General features: G+C 32.4%; 1 protein-coding gene across 8 annotated transcripts in view; it reads right to left on the bottom strand.

Moving 5' to 3' along the window:
* PHF14 (PHD finger protein 14) overlaps positions 1–7,611 on the bottom strand; it is a 211,521-nt gene that overhangs the window by 38,403 nt on the left and 165,507 nt on the right. The gene's annotated exons all lie outside the window — the stretch shown is intronic.

Below are 7,611 nucleotides of genomic sequence, written 5' to 3'. Positions count from 1 at the left end.
TTAACATGAAAAGAATTTCCTATTTTGATACAGTGAAAAAAACAGGGTAAAGGGACAGAAAGTATGGGAACACATGTTTTCTTAGGTAAGGTAGTCAAGGAAGCCCCTCTACAAAACAGCTGACATTTGAGTGGAGATCTGAATGATTTGAAGGAACCAGTCATGTACTGATCTGTGAGAAGAGAAGGTACAGGACAGGCAACAAGGGCAAGGGCCCTAAAGTAGAAATAAACAAGCATGTATGAGCAGCAGAAAGGTCGGGAAATCTGGCATAAGATGAAAAGTTAAGTTGACGACATAGCCCATAATGGTTATTTGATTTGCAGTGAGAAGCCACTGGAGGGTTTAAGAATTTAAATAACATGTTTGCTTTTGGGTTTTGAGCTTATGGTTGCAGTACAGAGAAAGATGGGTAGAAATTAGGAAAGAATACAAATACAGAGATAAGGAAGTAGGCAATTGCCAACAGATCAGGAATGGCGGTACTTGGAGTACTTAATGTAGTCACAATAGAAAGAGGTATAATATGCTTTGGACTTAAACAAAAGAAAGTAATTAGGAAGGATTACTCTGCTTTTGATTCTCAAAAATGATGAAACTGAGGTGGGAAAGACTGTGGGAGAAGTAAATTGTGATGGGAATAGAGAAGAATTAAGAAACCAGTAATTCTATTTTGGTAACATCAAGTTTGAGCCAATCTTTATGTATATAGTAGGAATGTCAGGCAAACATTTGCATATATGAATTTAGACCTTGGGATAAGATTTTGGGGATAGTATTACACATTTAAAAGTCCCCCAGATACAAATAAAACTGCATGCAATCGCCCAGGGACATACAAATAGAGAAGAGCCACAATAACCAAGCCTTAGTAATACAACTTGAGCACAAATGGAGAATTCAGCTAAGACTGAGAAGGGTCTGTCAGTTACAAAGAGAAAATCAGAAGTTAGGAAACCAAAAAAAGAAAATGTTTCAAGAAAGAGGGAATGGTCGACTTTGTTAAATGACACTGAGAAGTCAAGTAAGATTTAGACAAAGGCATAACTATTGAGTCCGACAAGAAAGAGATTGCAGGTGACATTAACAAGAGCCACTGCAGTAGAGTAATGGGGACCAAAGACTGGTCAAAATAGCTTAAAGAGGTAATGAGAGATGTTATTTTGCACTTCACCCTTCCTCTTTAATTTCAGAAACATTGATAATAACTGGAACCATAGCAGCCATCTTTGAACCATAATGGAAAGACCAAAAGAATCATAGTAAAAATCACTCCTGATAACCTTGAACTGCTATAACTTCTTAAGTTACATTTTACATGTCCTACATTTAGTCAAACCTTTCTTGCAGCATAAAAATACATCCTCCACAAACACATATGGCTCTTTATCCTAGTTTCTCAGCTTTCATTCTGAATGAAAAACAGGCTGAGTGTGGTGGCATATGCCTGTAATCCTAGCACCTTGAGAAACTGAGGTGGGCAGATCCCTTGAGCTCAGAAGTTCAAGACCAGCCTGGGCAACATGGCAAAACACAGTCTCTACTAAAAAAAAAAATATATATATATATATATGAAAATTAGCCAGGTGTTGCCTGTATTCCTAGCTACTCAGAAGGCTGAGGAAGGAGAATTGCTTGAGCCCAGGAAGTTGAGGCTGCAGTGAGCTGTGATTGCACCACTGGACTCCATCCAGCCTGGGTATCAGAGCAAGTCTCTGTCTCTAAATAAGTAAAGAAAAAGCAAAAAAGCTTTATTGTTGATTTGCACAAAAGTGAGTCTATTGCATTTATTGTAAACAGAACATGTTTCATCATCTGATTTTATATTTACATGTTCCAGTTATGCTGGAAATGGCCATATAAAGCTGAATGTATGTATGAAAGGAAAATCTCAAACATCGTAGAGTTCTCTAAATGCTTTTGTAAAAAGGTACATCTGTGTTGCCTTATACCCCCAACCATAGATAGATACTCAAATTCAAATCTTTCAATTTCAATTTAGTGTCCTGAGAATTATCTCTACATGATTGCAATCAGGGAGTATATAATACTTTGTAGTCTTTCATTTATTTCTTAAAACATTTCCAATGCTGATGAAAAAAAGAGACATGAAGGTGAGGAAATGGTGGTCCTGAGTATAGACAACTATTTAGAAATTCTGCCATAGTCCAGAAGTGGGACAACAGCTGGAGAAGGAATGAGGACAAGGTTAGAGTCTCAGAAGAATGGAAACTATTAAAACATATGTTTGTTAAAGAAAATATTGAAGAAGAAATTCCTCTTGAACGAACAAAGATATTTCACACCTGATATTCCTGTAGTATTAGTCTCAAAAATATAGTCTTAGATTTTACTGAAATTATTTTATTTCAAAATATAATTTGGAATTTCTAAGTATATGTGAATATATTTGTAATGTATGTAAATATATGTGAAATATTCTATTGAAGGAATTTTCACATTTTCATTGTAAAGCACCAGAAACTCATAAAACAGAATGTCTTCAGCATAGATTTTTCCAATAAAACATTTAATAATGTAATTTAATTAATAATAGTTCGTAATAAATTTAGCTCAACATATTCAAGTTACCTGCCATTGCTTTTTTAAAAAATTAGTAAGAATATAAATTATGCTTTTACATTTTCCTCAGTTTACTTTCCAATACTAATCCAACAAGTATAATATATGACAATGTGTAATGCATAGAACAGAAGTGAAAGAGCAAAAAATTAAAAGGCTTAGGCATCTATAATGTTAATTTACTGTTTTAATAAAATAAGATGGTAAGAATATTCCATATATCTATAATGCATTTTACCTTTCATGCTGTTAGTATATTTCCTTATGGTACAATGGTGCAGTTATTTGATTAGAAAAGTAGTTCCTTAAATACTTTGATGAAGTTAAGTATATTAATATAATTTTTAAATAAACTTGCTATCAAATTGCTGCTTTAGGGCAATGATAGTGTTAAAACTGGAAAAATGCTTTCATAATTGTAACAAGTGAATCAGCAACTTTAAAAGAATAATTTAGAAATTCTCAATTCTTTTCTGCCTATAGTGAAGTAACTGCCTAATGAAGAATTTGGAGATTTGCTCATCTTCAGTCTATATAAGTTTTAGCAGCAATAACTGTATCATAGTGACTTTTTAAAAAATGTGAATTTTTCAGATATGAAGGATATATGCACATTCTAGGAGGAACTGCTTGTCTTCCTAGAGCCTCAATGAAATGGCCAATGGAATTTTTAAAAATAAGAGAGAAAAAGAGAGCAAGTGAGGATATGTGCCTATAATAGTACTGAAATGAAGTCAGACTTCTACCACATTCTAAAAATATCAAGAATATTTTGCTGGGATCCTTCAAACCAGGTTAGTTCCCGTGCCATCTGCACCCTTCCTCTGAGGGTTTAAGTTTGTTTGTTTGTTTTAATCATTTTTTAAATTGTGGCATAACATAACAAAAATTTACCATCTTAATCATTTTAAGTATACAGTTCAGTGGTATCAGATACATTTATATTATTGTGAAACCATCACCACCATATTTGTATCACACAAAATATCTCATTCCCTCCTTCTTCTACCCCCTAGCAACCATTATTCTACTCCCTGTCTCTATGATTTTTGACTCTCACTGCCTCACATACTGGAATCATACAGTATCTGTTTGTGACTGGCTTATTTTACTTAGCATAATGTTCTTAAGGTTCACTTATGTTGTAGTACATCTCAGATTTTCCTTCCTTTTTTCTGCCACATCACCATAAACATTTATCATTTCTCTGTTACGAACATTCAAAATCCTCACTTTTCGCTTTTTGAAAATCTAGATCACTGTTAACCATATTCAACCGACAGTGCTATAAAACATTAGGATCATTAGGAAATATAATTATACACTATTATATAAATATGTATTACATTTATCATATAATTACAGTGCTGCAGTAAACATGGGGTATAGATACTAATTTATAAATTTTAAAGCTGCAATAGCATGGGGGTTAAGATATCTATGCAATAAACATGTGACTGCAGGTATCTCTTCAATATACTGACTTCCTTTCCTTTAGATAAATACCCAGTAGTGTGACTGTTGGGTTCTAAGTTAGTTCTACTTTTAGGTTTTGAGAAACACCCATACTGTTTTCCATAATGGCTGCATGAAGTTACATTACCACCAACAGTATGCAAGATTTCCCTTTCCTCTGCATCTTTGCTAGCACTGGCTATTTTTCATCTTTTTGATTATGGCCATTCTAACTGGGATGAGATATCTCATCAGGGTTTGATTTGCAATTCCCTGATGATTAGTGATGCTGAGCATTTTTTTCATATACTTATTGACTGTATGTCTTTTGAGAAATTTCTATTCAGATCATTTGTAAAATCAAACTGTTTTCTTTTCTTTTGAGTTGAGTTCCTGGTATGTTCTACAGAACACTTACTGGGTGAATACTTTGCAATTACTTCTTCCCCCTCCAATTTTAGGTTGTCTCTTCACTTTGTTGATTGTTTCCTTTGCTGTACAGAAGCCTTTTAGTTTCAAATTGTCCCATTTGTCTATTTTTAGTTTTGGTACCTGTTTTAAGAGCACCTTGTATTCTTTTTCCATAGTTTTCATGTCACTTGTTTAGATACATTTTATAGACCACAAACATTAAGAGGATAGAGGTTAGGAATTGCAAGAATACCAGCGTATTACACTTACAAGAAGCGTAGCAGACATTTGTTAAATGATGGTTAAAAAAAAAAAAAGCTAGAAAAACATATACCAATGTACAAACAGCAGTAATGTCTGCAAGGTAGGTCATGATTTTACTTATCTTTATTTTTCTGCATTTCCAAATAATCTACAATAAACATGCATCACATATATAATAAAAACAAAATAATACAGTCAAAAGTGTATGATTTCTTAATCTGTCACTTAATTCCTTATTAAATAAATCACAGATAAGGAACAATAAAAAAAACCAATTGGCTGGGAATGGTGGCTCATGCCTATAATCCTAGCACTTTGGGAGGCCGAGGTTGGGAGAATCGCTTGAGTCCAGGGGTTTGAGAACAGCCTGGACAATACAATGAGACCTAGTCTCTAAGAAAATAAAAATAAATTAATGCTTCATGGTTATTTATAGAAAACATTTATGTTAAATGACATTTATAGATTTTATTTACAAATTATTATAGCATATTATCTTTAAACAATTATCTAAGTACACGTTTTAGTAGTGTAAACCACAGTTCAATACAATTTTGTTTTTCATTGTTGAAAAGGCCAATTATCAAGCAAAATTGAAGAAATATAGATTCCCAAATCAAGGCAAGTATTTCTGACAAAACTTTATATTTATATTATTTATGCTTTATATTCCTAATTTTTAAGTGATATGGATCAAACAGTAGATAATATTTTCCTATTCTATATAAATATTTCACTATACAACAAGATCCAAGCAATAAATTATCGGGCTACAATTTTTGTGTGGGCAGAAAATTCTAGATTTTACAAACTGGTAACTTGTATGACATTAGCCAATTAACCATTAAGTCATTAAAGGAGTGTTATCCCTGTATACTTAGAAAAACAATTAGTTTTTAAAAACTCACGGTAGAAAACTGTAAACTAGCAACATAAGAACTATCTCATTTATATTTTATTGCATCTTATGAGTTTTGTGAAAATTTTGCATAGTGAACATGTGACTAAAGCAAAATCTTACCACCATTTTTTACCCTATCAAATCTAACAGGATCTTCTTTATGCTAAAGTTTGTGATGATGAGAGGTTAAACTTGTCACAAACATTTTTCATAAAATACTGCTTTTTTACTTTAATATATGGAAGACACATTTTCAAGAAGGAAAATCTGATGTTTTCTTTGTTAAAAGCTTATTGCTGAAATGATTTAGATAGCTTTCTTTCTTACACAGTATCAGAGTGAGGCACTTCTTTTCAAGCAATGAATTATAGCTGGTACTTCAAACTTATTCTATTTGTACGTCCTAGTCCAAAAAAGTGAGAAAACATAAATATTTATTCTATATAAACAGAACAGGCACAAGATGCAGATAAAAATGATCCATTACGCAGAAGTGAATAATTGCTAGGTGTATCATTATAAGAACAGAAAAGGGCATCAACTATTTCTACCAGCTTTAAATTTGAAGATACTCAAGTTTACCGAGAAAATAAAAAATTTGTAATTTTAGATGTTTGGAATAATATGTGTTTGTGGTTCATAATTTTTCATTGATAATAAATTCAAGACTGTTGTCTACATTTTGGAGGAAACTCAGTAATACAATTCGCTGTAACGGAGAAGCATATGCAGCAGCAAAACTAACAACAAAAACTCCCAAGAAATTTAAGATATCCTAATCTAAAAATAAACAGTGTGGCTATTTGCTTAATTATTTATTTAATTTTCTGATTTCCAGATATTCAAAATATGGCCATTTGAAATTTTCTCTGTAAATACTTTACATATTTTGATAATTTGAGGAAGATATGCAAGTATTTCTTTTCTCTCACAAAGCAGTATTTATTTTCAATTGTGATAGATGAAACAGTAAGAAAAAGGCAGTATCAAGTAGGCATTAAAAACATCTATATCAATATTAAAGTCACATAAATATTAAAAACATATCTGTTACAAGTTCAGACTAGGTTTAAAAAATGAAACACAAAAATATCAATAATCAGGTAGAGAGTTACACAAGGTCACTGATGCAACATGAAACTATTAATAATTTCAAGGAATGATATCTGTACATAAGATAAAACTTCCCTGTGGGGAACATCTACCAAATTACACTCTTGATGAAACCTGGGCTATTATATAATACAATGAGAAAATATTTTTACTTTTTCTGCATATAACAAACAATAAACCCAAGTAGCATAATCATACTGTAAGATATATATACTTCTGGGGAACTGTGTGAGCACTGTAAGAGATTTAATCACAAAATGAGCACTAGACTTCTGTACCATACAGGGGAAAGACCATTAGACTTGGAGACAGAAAGTCAAAGTCCTTATCTACACCTGCCTCTACTTATTATGTATGTCCAGACAATTCATTTACAATTCCTCTGAACTCTAGATTTCTCAATTACAGAGATAACACTGAGGGAAACAAGATTCAACAGAATTTGGCCAGCTGATCTAAATTTAAATTATACAATCTCAACTATGCTAAATGAATGAGAAATACAAGTAAAACTTAAGATGTAAATGGATTAGTATTTTCCTCAAACAACCATGGAGAACCAACTCATTCCTGATGAGGAAATGTAAACTCAGGAGGGTTAAGGAATTTTCCCAGGGTGACACAGGTAAGTGAAGAAGTAGATATTCAAATCCAGGTCTGTCTTACTATAAACTTCATGTTCCTCTGAACATACTTTACTTAAATTCAGTTTTATGGAAACAGACATAAAAAAGGAAGTTACCAAAGACATAATAAATTTAACAAACAGGAAACAGTATTGGTTTTTTGACATTTTTAAGAAGAAACCGATCATGTATCAAAGATGCCTCCCAGGAATTAAACACTTCTCAACGTCAGTAAGTACTTGGGAACAATTTCAGATA

This window comes from Saimiri boliviensis, chromosome 10 (genome assembly GCF_048565385.1).
Source record: "Saimiri boliviensis isolate mSaiBol1 chromosome 10, mSaiBol1.pri, whole genome shotgun sequence".
NCBI classification, from domain to species: Eukaryota; Metazoa; Chordata; class Mammalia; order Primates; family Cebidae; genus Saimiri; species Saimiri boliviensis.
The sequence above is the reverse complement of the archived record's forward strand: the minus strand, read 5'-3'. Positions and strand labels throughout refer to the sequence as shown.